Source organism: Struthio camelus, chromosome 3 (genome assembly GCF_040807025.1).
Source record: "Struthio camelus isolate bStrCam1 chromosome 3, bStrCam1.hap1, whole genome shotgun sequence".
Taxonomy (NCBI): domain Eukaryota; kingdom Metazoa; phylum Chordata; class Aves; order Struthioniformes; family Struthionidae; genus Struthio; species Struthio camelus.
This window is the reverse complement of record NC_090944.1, coordinates 112,941,549-112,955,093: the sequence shown is the minus strand read 5'-3', so window position 1 is coordinate 112,955,093 and position 13,545 is coordinate 112,941,549. Positions and strand designations below refer to the sequence as shown.

Genomic DNA, 13,545 nt, shown 5'->3' with positions numbered 1-13,545 from the left:
TTTTCCTCTCTGACCTCTTCTGGGGAGCCACCATGCTCAGCTTTTTCATGTGCCTATTTAATCAGCAATGTGAAACTCGCACAACCTTATCAATTTCTCTGCGGTCTGCTCATCAAGGTAATAAGTAGAAAGACTCCCTGAAGGAGCAGCACATTCGTAATTCCCCTATGCCCACGGGATGGAAAAGAGAGTGAGAAAAGAACAGATGAATGTTAATCTCTCCTCCTTGCCTCCAGCAGCAGTTTGTACTCTCCCACGCAGAGAAAAGGGAGGCTATACAATTTGTGGAGGCCAAAGTGTCTGGAAAAAAGTAGACTGAGAACTGACAGCAAGTTCCCTTCTATTTCAATTCTCTTGCTGTAAGGAAAGTGCAAGGGGAGTCATTGACTTGCTGGTGGAAGATTAGACTACAGCATCTTTAAGAGGCTGCTTTTATGCAAGCAGCAAAGCTGGACTATTCAGGATTGTAACTGTTTAACATATTTGCTACATAAAATATTCCGCTCACATATTACAAGCGCTACTTGCACTGTATGACTTTTCTTATGGAGATGTTTATTATTATTATTATTATTATTGACAGATTAAATTTGTTGCCTGAGCACAGAAATCCACGTAACATCCAAAAAGGACTCAAGATCACTCCATTCCAGGTGTTAATTCAAAGATGACGGACTCTTTTCTGTAACCTGCCTGACTCCAAACAGCTAAGTTCTAAACTCAAGTAGGTAGCCAATAACGCCTGAAACAGTGCGCTTGGGGCAGTGGCTACCACACGTTTCTTTAACTCATCTGTGTCTAAAAAGTGTCTTTCAGCATGCACTGCTGTACACACACATCAAATGAAAGCACAGGGGCAGAAGCTCTAAGCAGGAAACAGACGCTCATCTTAGATCAGCACAGCTCACTCGAGTGTAGTGCTATGCTCAGATTTGGTTTTGATTTGCAAACCTTGCTGGCAATGGCTAAAAGGCTGTTTGAAGTTTTGTTAAAAAAGAAAAACTAAAATAAACACCACCATACAAATGGAGTTGCCCTGGCAGCAGATGATACCTTTAAAACCTTTCTAAGATACACCTTTCTCAGCTCCCGTTTCACAGCATCCTGCGTCTTGCTCTCCATTCTCCCTTTCAGACGCATGCAGCCATGCTGCCGGCTACCTGGCAGGTCGGCAGCGCTTCACATCCAAAACGATGCAGCAGAGGGAGCAACGTGAGTGGCTCACTGCGCGGAGGCCTGGGGCAATGCCAGCCACCTCCCATCTTCACAGTGCCTCCACATCATTCCCAAAATCCCTACTGCAAGAGGAGCGAGCACTTTGTAAGACACCTCAGTAGTGGACCGAGACAAATAAGGGTCAACAACTACAATGCCAAAACAGTTCCAACGTTTTAATTGGCCCCTAGCTGGGCTGGCAGCAGGCTGCTGGCTTTCACCATTAACTTCAAAATTAACAGACTTGGAGCCATCGTACTACCCGAAGGGAAGGCAGCAGACCCTCTCCTCAAATGCCAGCCACGGTTTTGATTGTGCAAATACCTGCCTGGTAGGAGCCACTCTGGAAGAATTCACTCCCTTACCCTGGCTCACAATAAATAATCATAGTGGCAGAGACATACTGCAACTAATAACTTGATCAAAGGCAAGGTGGAAATATTTTTCAAAGTAATCTAGAGAAGAAGTCTGAGCCTTAAAGGAAGAACTTAAATGAAGTTTGAAGGGGAAACACACTATTTATTAATTGAGAGGGAAACATACTATTTATTAAAATCTGTGCTTCAGCCATGGATAAACAGACAAGAATCTCTCTGCCTGTGCACATATTTAAGACTGTTTACAGATGAAATCCAAAAGGATGTCCTCATTTTATAAATAATTTGATCTGGTGACTACATCAAAAAAAAAAAAAGCAACTTAAGGCTAAATACAGAGGCAATATACTTGGCTACTGTAAACAGGGGGGCAAAGACTAAACATCAGGGTCGCTAAAACTCGGCAAATGGTTTATAGCTAAAGCTAATCACATAACTAACGTAGCACATATTCAACGCAAGAACAGTGTTCTTGCTTATATTCAAACTTTTAAACCTTTGCTTACGAGCAAGTTATTCTGAACATTCCTTCTACATGTAAACATTCAATCCACTACTTATAGCTGATCACATAAAGCATCTGGCAATGCTTCTCTCCTCCAATTTGATAAGCATATATGAGAAGGAGTGCCCAAGGAGCCACAGTGCTCTGCGTAACACACAAACAGGATCATAGCATACAACTTCTTTCTCCCAGGAAGGAGCAGAAAAGGTTTCTGAAAAGATTTATTGGTCAAGTCTGAACTGCACATTTTGTTTTCCTTTGTCACATGCTCACTTATGTGTGCATATATGGTTGTAGTTACAAGTGTGTGCAATTTGCTTAAAATGAACCACTTTCCTTGTGAGGGCAGCAGGGGAAACAAAATCCCTGCACCCAAGAAACTCGTGGCTCTAGAAAGAAATACTATTTCCAGCTAAAATTTGCTAGTCACTTCAGTCAAACACACAACCTTTGTTTTCAGTTTTGTTTCTCATTTGCGACAATACCTGTGAACAGCAACACAACAGTAGTGCAAGCAGTCTTAAAAGATGTTCAAAGCGGTATTTACTACCCAAAATTCTGAGCAGATTTCCTAAATTTAGTAAATAATATTTCTGTCTGCTGCAAGTCACGGTGAGGTCATACTCAGACTATGTAATGGCATGTTAAGAGTTTAAAACGAGAGACAATCAAGAGGTCTGTAAACAGAAGGAAAGATTTTTTTTGTTTAAGCAGTATACATGTCATTTTTGCGTAGCTAAATTTTGTGTGCTACTGATACCAACATAGAGTATCAGTAAGGTATATCTGACTACAAGGCAGAATTTGATGCTTTTCCAAAAGATTGACATTTCTTATTCAAAGGAGCAACAAGGACCGAAAGCATTTAACCTGAAATCAGTGACCACGTGGTAAGAAAGGCTTGCCAGGATGTGATCCTTAATTATGACTTCATCCTGCACAATTCCCTTGAAAAAGAATCAGCTGAGACTTCTTGCCCAAAGCAGCTCCTACACAGCACAACCCAAGCAGAGGGGATGAGGATGCCAAAAATAACAATAAAAGCTTTCCCCTCAAATAATGAGGTATCCCTTATAATTCAGTCTTATAAAACCAGATTTGTCAAGTTCTAAATTAGGTTACAGCAATATTTCATTACAGCATAAATCCTCCTTACACTCTAGTAAAGATGTCTAATAATTTAATATGATTTTATATGTGTGTGTGTGTATATATATATATTTAAATCTGGAACTCTTCAAAAATCATCTGAAATAGGCATCTGTTTTATAGTCCACTTTCCATATACCTATAATTTCCAAAATGTAACTGGTTCACATTCTTTGCATGGAAAAACGTTTGCAAAGTACATTTGCATGTAGACTAAGAAAGGTTGTAATTATCTCTCTTGGGTTTCTTAGCTAGGTCAGTCCATATCCTACAAAGGCTTCTATATTATCCCATGATATTCGCTGAGCATCCTTTTTTTCAGAAAGCGGCAGACCCTCTTGAAAAGAATTACACCAACAAGTAAAAATTTCAGAAGAAAAATAATGGGATTCCAAACCCAGGACTTTTAGTACATTTATTTTGTTTACTTCTAAATGATAAAAAAAATCACAACACTTTTGCTGAAAGGGAATACTACACAAAATGCTAAATTACAACTATCTCATATACTAAGATTTTAGTGAATAACACACACAAAGTTCACATGAAAAGAAATAAAAGAAAGAAGATATTTACATGGGCAGGGAAAAAAAGAAAATAAATACTGCCAGTACTTGTTGTTATTAACATTTACAATTTTCACTCCCTGCTAGCTAATCAAGTCTTTAATAAAATAGAAACCATTTCAAAGTACTTACTATAATGTGTTTGTATAAAGCATCACCGTAAAAAGTTAGGAATATGATCACATCAGCACTATGGAATATATGCATTTTTCCTTCATGAAATTAATATAGTGAAAACTGCTACATAAGACTGCCTGAAGTCAGAAAAAGTTATGTCATTTTCTTTCTGCTTCTGAGAAGTATGTGCCCTTTATATACTCACTTCCTGCTTTTTTTTTTTTTTTTAAACTTTTCTTAAAGAAAGAAATACATTACTAGCATTACAACATTTCAGTGCTGGGATAATTGGAGGAGGTTAGGACAAGCCTGTTTGAATTGCTGCTGAGCAGACTTGGTGAGATTTTATAAAACCTGCACTGCCAATAGTTAAGATAAAAGGCGAACTACCTTTTTATTTGCTATGCCTCTAGGGGTACGTATGCAATTTTTTTTCTTTACCCTGTTCAGTCAAGGGTCACTGAGAGTATATTGAGAAAATAATCCGTGGTCCTGATCCTGCAAAATATCCCACCAAGAGAATGCCTCAGAAAGCTTCTAAACCCAGTATGCTGCAATTAAGAAAGGTTTAACTAGGCAGCTTGTTGCATGGTTGCCCTCCCTGAAGCGGAATCTCGATACAGGCTAAAGTCAAGACAGTAAGTGTCACAACCCTTTCACAGCTTGCTGTCATATCTCTGCAAGACAATTTTTAAAAAAAGAAAAAAAATGATTGCTTTTTTGCCCCTTTTTTAATACTTGAAGTATTTTACAGTGGTGTGGAGCTTTAACAAAATGCTGTGTTAGGTTATTGACTTACTAACTTTTCCCTCAAATTCAATGATAGAAAACAATTCCTAAAGAGCTAAGCAATTTAAAACCTGTTCACTGCAAGAAAGCTAGCTCTGTACTATCAAAGCTCAAAGGAACGTACTAACCCTGTTCTCAGGATACTTACAATAAATCCTTTTGCTTCTCTGTCAGTTCCCACACTGAAACGGTAGAGTCCCGTTCCCCCCCCCCCCCCCTTTTTCAGTTTCCAAAATACTAAGGGTTTTTTTGCTCCAGACAAGTCTGAAAATATGAACTTCATTCACTCTTGTTTATATTAGGGTAGCTGCAGTAAAGCAGAGGCTATTTGAAGGACTGGTCAAGCTTCTGAGAGGTTAGTGGGGTTTGTTTTGTTTTTTTGGAGTCAAATGCTAAGACTAATAAGATTAGTAACAGGAAACTCTTTAGTTAACCATTTCTCCTAGATCGATTCCTAGGAATGCTATCTGAAAATTAGACTTTTTTTTTTTTTTTTTTTTTAAACAAGAACCAAGTTATCTGAGATTAACATGCAGCTAGTTTCCCCATTGTTTTTAAGAACTGTGTTGGCTTTTCCAGCCAATGAGGAAGTGAGGATAGCTTCAGATAGCCGTTAGGCTCATGTAGCTCTGAATAAACTCCATGAAGTTCAGTAAAACTTTTCTGCATTGATAGCTTTGTCAATAAATGCAAAACCCAGTAATAACAGTTTTCAGATATTGACTCTGTACTAGCTTTAAAAGATGCATCTAGTAGACTTCTGCTAGCTTTTGAACTGCCGAGATTTTAAGGAGGAACCTGTCACGTTCATTTCCTCTGGCATCTCAGTTAATTCAGTGCATGTGTTACAATTAAAGTTTACTTTTGTAAACTTACAAAAACAAATCAAAAGTTTACTTTAGTAAACAAAAGTTTACTTTTGTTATTCTACACTGTGCTTCATAGTTTACAACACCTACTCTTGCACATATACCAAACGCAGACTAGGCTTTTGTTTTTAAACAAGCAGTACACACTAAAGTAAATATAACTACCCAACTCTACATTACCAATTCATTAACACTTCAAACAAGGATTTTTATTCAGTTAGTAGTTGTCCTAAAACAAACAAGACAAACAGTAACAACAACAAGAAAATCTTCTTGGAGTAGTATTTACTTGCTGAGAAAAATTAGTATTTTTCTTAAGCATTTTTATAGCTGGGAAAGCAATGCTTAAAAATTGGCTAAATGAATGCGTTAGTACACGTATGTGTTTAGTTACGCTATTTCTTCAAGAAAGTTCAACTAACAGAATTATGCCTAAGACATATAATCATATAAATGATAGCATCCACAAAACACTATTAATACAAGCATTTGTATAAGCAGCAATGGAAAGACATCACAATATTTATTACACAAGTGGATCATCCCACCGACCAGACACAGAGCTGTTATGGTATTGTAATGTAACAGTACACATTTTTAACTATTATAATTTTGGTTAGTGTTCATACATGGTGGAGGTTGTATCTACTATTCCCAACGCACTTAGTCTTCACTTGGAAATCAAGATAGACCAATTAAATTATTAAAGCCCTGAACATTCACTACTCCCCCGTCCCCCAGTTGATTCAAGCCCAGAGCATTAGTTTTACATTATGCCAGGGTCCTCTAGACCTTGACTACACATATGTAGCAATACCAAAATTTTCCATCTACACATACTCAAAGGGCTTTACAAAGTAGCTCAAAGGGCTTTACAAAGCTTAACAAATAGGTATGGAAGAAATCCCAAACTATCAGTTTCCCAGGCTTACCGAATTTAAAAGAGGAGCACCCATTCCAGAGGAATGTCCCTCCCTCCCTCCTTCCCTGTCTTCGTATCACAAAAAACATCTCCAGTACCTCTTCCCAGAACTATGCTTTCTAGGTTTTCTTATACAAAACAGAATGGAACTTGCATCAGCTGATCTGCGCAAGCTTTGATGACTACATTTTCAAAATAAAAGCCAGGAAATTAGTCACGGTGGAGTAGCATCTTGAGGGGACAGTTTGGGTGGCCAGCAGTAAGATGCGCATGGAAGGATGTGTGAGAGAGAAAGATTGGTATCTACCACTTCCTCTCTTCAGAAAAAAAAAAAAAAAAAAAGAAAAAGGCTAGAGAGTCCTTCCTTACTTGTTGCAGAGCTGGTCCTAGATGCAGCACCAAGCCAATGCTGGCACAGATGCACAACCCGGAAAAGTGGCAGAACTAGCAGATTTCGTGGGGAAGCTCCCCAAAGCCAGAAACAAAGTTTCACCAGTTTGGTTAAACGGTGACTTTGTCAAACATCTCGCAGAATCAGTGTCACAAAAATAAGAACACAGACCTAGAAAGGCTCAGACCGTGAGAAGGACAGTCCTCTCCAGTCACCAGCAGCTACGTGATGCCTGTTGAGTTCAGAAAGGTCCACAGAACATCCAGGCCCATAAAAAACACAGAACATCCCAAAACACTCAACCTCCCTACAACAAAACCACAAAAAACACTGTTTTTCACATGAAGAAAGCAGAAGAGATCCAGGGAATCACCATGTCCCAAACCTCTGTAATAAGAGAGCTTGCTAGGTGGAACATTCAAATTCTTTAGGAGCCAGACCATGCCCCCACCCTAGAAAGGAAGCGTATGCAAAGAAATATTAAGTAAGTCACAAAGTCCCTGTCCAACTGATTTGGGGAATCTTCTTTTGATGCCAAATCTGAAAAGGGGGGGGGGGGAGGGGAAGTCAGTGGACTTCAGTGGTAGTTTCTCTTGCTCAAACACTGAAAGTATCCATACACCTCATTCATCATCTTGTCCCCACTTATGGGGAACCTGTTGATTCTTCAGAAGAAAGTGACAGGGAAAGACTGAGTAGCCAGAGGGTGCAGCAATAGCCAAGGGAGAAGAGAAACTCTTTTGCTGCCCCTGCTGAAGTATGGGGTCAAAATAATGTAAATGAAGTGCAAGACACACAAACAGTAGCTGTCAGGCATGGTCACCACAGACATACTTCCTTCTGTACAGCACAGATTTGTCATCTGCTTGTAATAGTATTACTTGTGGAAGGGCGACGTGGTTAATAGCGGATCGCACTGTGACCGCCAGCAAAAGGCCACACTGCTCCTGAAGGAACTTCAGGAGCTAAAGCCATCACCATCTACTCAACAGGCAAGTCTGAAGTGCTCATTTTGGCTCTGATCCCGACCTAAATCAGAGCTGTTCATCTCTAATCCAAAAGATTCCAATGACAGCCAAAATTACCAGCCAGCTACTCACAGTGCCGGGACAACACACCTTGCAAGCCTGCTGTCCTCAATGACCGCACCAAAAATGACCCGTGTTCAACAAGAACCCCCTGCAAAAGGCCAATACTCCAGGCAAAGAGGCAAGTAGCAAGTTTTCCCCTCATTTTGCCATTTTGCTTGCGTTAGCACCCTGCCAGAGTCGCTCAGTTTTCCAACACGAACGTAGCTCTCTGACAGTAGTTTTTCAGGCCATGAGCTGCCCAGACTCTCTGTAATCAACGTGTCCCACATCCTCTGCCACGTTTCATGCCAGGGAGGAGGAGAAACGCTACAACTGCAGGCACAGAGGGAAAATAAGGCATCATAGCAACACAGTATTTAGCTCTGCCTGATGAAAGAAGAGGAGCTGAGCAAAGGAGTGGCTGTTACTGCAAAAGAGGATCCACTCCTGAAATAGCGCTACAGCATTGGCACACCACATGTTGTAATACTCAGGGCCCAGCAGGCCTATCCTAGTGCAAACATTTTATAAAAATCTATTTTTCTCACACCTCCATATTGCTCACATAAGACAATAAAGAAAAAAAAATCCATGAGACTGAGAGAAAATCATGCAAAATATCCTACTGCTAGAATGAGAACATGTCCACGTACAAGAGAAAGAGGAGAAACAGAAATCAGTGCTCTAAAACATAGTATGTTAAAAGCTTAGCAGACAGCGACTCTGCCAACCGATCTGCTGGAAGAGCAGCCGAGGAATAACTTCCAAAGAAGTCTTGAGGGTAGAAAAAAGGGCTGCAGGATTCCTAGAGGTGAAGAGGAGACCCTAATTTCCCTTCAAGAACATAATCCTTTCTAAATTATCCTGGGTGATCACCACAACACTGCAACACCTGACCTAAGGACTGCATTTGAAAGCTCTCAGCCTGATACTTTGGTCTGTGTTACTTTCTCTCACTTTGCTCCCTGCCGCACCTTATGGCTTTTTGCATCACTCTGGACAACAGAGCATTGCACAGTACAAGTACCCGAACACGAGAAAGCCCATTTGTTTCCTCACCAGTCAAGAAGAACCTAGAGGGGGGTCTGCCCTGGGCAGAAGAGCTGACTGGGGAAGCCAGCCTCAGCTGGCAGCAATCACCATTTGGCCAAATCGCAGTAACCCACCTGCAACCCTGGTTTCTGGCAGACTGGTGACCCCAGACTGTACGGGCTTCACAGAAAGCTGTATTTTCCCCACTGAAGCTATTCTCCTTTATCCTCACTAACAGACAGTATATTTTTCAAAAGTGGGAAAACCATCCATCATTTATTCTCAAAGTTGCATAACACAGCTAAGCTCTTTTCTTTTCAAATGGAGAAGCACCTTATGATTTTAGCTGCCTTCACTTAGAAAAACGGAGAGAAAAATATCTGTCAAGCTTTACTGGTCCTCCTGTAGAGTCCCCACTTTGCAAACACCAGCATGAATTTTCCAGTTTCCTACTGCATGGTAATTATACAGACTAAGATCCTCAAGCTACTCATCAGTGAAAGGGCCATATTAATATTTTTGGTTTTCTGAGTTGTCTGGAACCATTACTTTACTCCAACTTAATACAGACAGGAAAGAGAAAACGTACACAAGCAAAGATAGACAACAAGAAGTGAGGTAGAACTAGGTTGTAAATTACTATGGAAAGAAAAAGTTGATGGATGAATAATGCAGAAATGATGGCTTGGGTAATTCAGTTGTATGCAGGGATCCAACTGTGTGGCTGAGCACATATTTATACCTCAGAGAAAGGTTTGGTCAGTTGGAATTTCTCTTTTGCCTTCTCCCACATTCATTTATGTAGCCTATTCCTACGGCTTTTACAGAGAGCTCTGCTCTCTGACAGCCTGCTCTGTCTTCCAGAGATTGAAAAGCCCGATTTTGGTTCAGTTCCACAGAGTTCCATAATCTTTCAAGTTATACAAACTTCCATTAGAGATTAAAAAACAAACTTCACATTATACAGACCTTTTCTTACCCAAATAAGAGTACACCATCTTTTGGGGATTTGTTTTGGAACTAAACACAGGGTATTTTCATTAGAAACAATTTGTCCCATTCCAGGAAAAAACCTGACACAACACAAAACCCTGCACGGCCTTTTGTATTTAAAACTCAACAGTTTCAAGATCAGTCTATTTCAGCTGTTAAAACAAGTCAGGAAGATTTTGGGAGGCGGGGGATGGAGATCACACTTCTGATACACTGCTTTTGATATGTGAGAGGTTTAATACAGATACAATCCCATAACCTCTTCAGCATCACATTTATGGGCACAGGGGCACATTTATTTCTTTGTGATAGGAAACATGGAGTAGATGACCATCACATGACTGGTGAAAACTGCTATGAAATAAAATAACCCAGTCACCTAAATTTATAAGTTCCTCTAAGTACTGTGTGCCAAGCCAAGCAATTCTGATGAATTACATTAGAAGCTTATAGACTTCTCAGAAATAATTAGTTTACACAGAGCTGTAACGGCACAAAGACATATACATGCTCACACTTCTAAAGGAAGATAAATTCTGACTTGTTACATCCATGTATTTTCACTTGAGCAAAAACCTGTAAGATGATTAACTATAATGAAGCTGTAAAATGGATGCTAAAATAGTGTTTGAGGCTAGCATCAGGCACTCCAAAAACATATAGCGTATTAGAATTCATCTTACATATAAAGGCAAGTTTGAACTGGAAAGCTTTGCTGTGATTTGTGGTATTTTAAAAGCACTCTTGTAACAATTTTAATAGTTTAAGTTTAAAATATTGTGAGCTTAGTCCCAAAGAGATATAGCTAGCACTAAACTGCCATTTTAATGGAATTTTTGCACCCTGCCTCCATGCTCTACTTTATAAATAAACCTCTAGACTTCTTATTGATTTTTTTTAACATGATAGATTGAGCCTCTCTGGCAGAAAGGGCCAAAGAACAGCACATGAAAAATTACAGGTTCACAAATTGTGAGCGGGACAACAATAACAAAACCCCCCTGGGAAAACTATTGCGCTATAATGCATATGTGTGTATGTTCTTTTTTTTTTCAGATCTGCACGGTTTATGTATGTATTTTATATACATATATAAAGACTTTTTAACTAAATTTACTGTCAGAAACAATTAAAGGAATATCAAATACAGTTATATCATATGCTGTACATCTTTTTCAGTTACAAAGCATAAACTTGACAAACTTGCTCTAGAGTGCTATGGGACATGCCATCAAAGTTATCTCAAAAAGGAAGAAGTTATGTAGCAGTTTAAGGTCTAGGCTCAAAAGATTAAGAAGTAAAATCTTTCAGCGTAGTTTGCATGGTTTCTTTAACTGGTAAGTACAGCAACAGCTAACATAACTTCATACAGTTAGCAAGTTTTAGAGCCTCTAAGGTCCTGTGTCAGACAGCTCACCAGTATACTGTTCTGCTGACCCAAATTCTGTAACCAATTATGTCCATGTGAGCGTCACCAAACATACTTGCGGTCAAGCTCTAAGATCACTACTCCTTCTATAACTGAACCCGGAAACATATTATAGTGTCAAGAGTAATAATTCCACCACTTGCGTACATGGATGCAAGTGTAATGGATTCCTAATCCACCTACACAAGAAAGACACTACTGTTATTTATCTAACACAGAGAGGGTACTTCAGTTATGTGATCCAGTTTTCAGTTACCAGCATTTTTCTAAGGATAAGCAGAATGACTGATACCACAAGTTATTTTCTTACAAAGGGAAGAACAAGAAGGACAACCAAAAAAAAGGAAGCACAATAGAATGCAGGCAGCAAAACCTAAACATTTCACTTAGTATAATCATAGATATTTAGCAGTATTATGTCTTTATCCCATTTGGCTCATCTTTCCTCACTGCAATGTATTTTTTTTTTAATTTGGATTCTGAGCCTTATATATATGTGGCTGAATTAAAAAGATTCCTTGAACACATGACTGTACAATATCATTTGAATTCTCTGCAGGATCTTGCAAACTCCTGTGTGCTTAGTTTTAGAAACAAGGACAATAAAAAAAAAATCAAAAACCCAACAACATCTGCCATTTCCATATGTGCTCTATATTTTACTAGTTCTTAACCAGAAATGCAAAAAAACAAAAAAGATTTTTAGGGCCACTATGTCTTCCCTGACACACTGAAATGCAAAATACTTCACCTCTGAATTGTCTACTAGAAATCTGTTACACCTGGCTAAAAGTTCCCCCACTGATTTTCAGAAGGAATGGCAATTAAGAGAGCCATTTATGGAGATTTGAAGAGAGTGGGACAAAAATATCAGGGAAACTGGAGGATTCTGGCCACAGAATAGCCAAAAATGATTTTCAGGGGACACAGTTGCATCACTGCAAGTGCAAAGCAACTTAGAAGCCTCTCCATGTCTTTCTCTCAGTGGTTGTTCTTTTTCAGATGGTGAAAAGAGAAGCAAGATCAAAAATTACTACCACGGTGGTAACCAATGGTTATCTAATATGCATGCACACAATGCAATGCCAACTAGGAATACAACCAAAACAGAGCAGGATGCTTGGCTGTACGCACGCAGAAAAGTGGAGTCAAACAGTGGCAGACAACAAAACACAGAGATTTCATTTCATGTCTCCCATCAGTTCAGTGACCAGCAAAGTCACCAAGCAGCGGCAAGCACGTGTCCAACACCGTTCCTCTGGGCTGGTGCACACACCAACAGGCATGGTGTGTTCTCCTAGATTCAGCCAAACCAGGTACCCAGACCTCAAACCAAAACTTCTGACTCTTTCTCAAAAGTCACATGGCTGCAACTGAACTGTGGAGCTGAAGGACCTGCACCACCACCAACCGTGCTGCTGTTCTGTGACGAACATGAACTTCAGAGGCCAAAATTTTCAACCTGACCTTTTTACCGGCACTAAATTCATGCAATTTTTTTCCCCCCCATTAAAAGTCTGATTTTTAAGTACTGCTCTACCTCAGCTAGCAGACACCTGTTACTGACGATTACCAGAACATATGTAAGAAACAACAAATAGCATATGGCTATACAAATAACTAAAGCGATGAAATGTTCCTTTCAAACTCTAGAAGAGACAAACAATTCTACAAGATTCTTCTAACCAGCCACCCCATAGCATGTGCGAGCACTTACCACTCAAATAAACGTACTGCATAAGGCCAGCACGCAGCCTAGGTTTCTTCCAAGGCAGTGTCTGGTACTGGTGTGCGTGTGCACACTCCTCTCTCATGGGCATCTCTTGGTACTTCCTCCTGCATTCATTTCTAGATCACTATTATAGATGAAAAGCTAAGCAAAAAAAGACATCCAAAAATACAAAGCACAGGAATGGATATCCGTAACTTTTGCATACCAAGCGCCTGATCCAAAAGCGCTGTTCACGCAAGCCTTCTGCTAAGCAAGACCTAAAGGCCTTCTCCCCCTCCTCCCAAAGCAGAGCACAGCTGGTGAAACCCAGAAAGAGAATGGAAATCTCTCCATGTCCACTGTAGCCATAGATGTTTTTGTTTCACTGTATTTTTAAAGTAATTGGGATC

The 13,545-nt window shown here is 39.7% G+C and overlaps 1 protein-coding gene across 14 annotated transcripts in view; it reads right to left on the bottom strand.

The window, feature by feature from the left end:
* Positions 1 to 13,545, bottom strand: part of TRERF1 (transcriptional regulating factor 1) — a 104,598-nt gene that overhangs the window by 77,989 nt on the left and 13,064 nt on the right. For 2 of the 14 annotated variants that reach the window (XM_068939720.1, XM_068939724.1), the window contains exon 1: positions 6,520 to 6,539. The exons of the other annotated variants lie outside the window; for them this stretch is intronic. The gene's annotated coding sequence lies outside the window, so the exon portion shown is untranslated. Of the gene's footprint in view, positions 1 to 6,519; positions 6,540 to 13,545 lie in introns of those variants that run through there. 14 annotated transcript variants of the gene reach the window in all.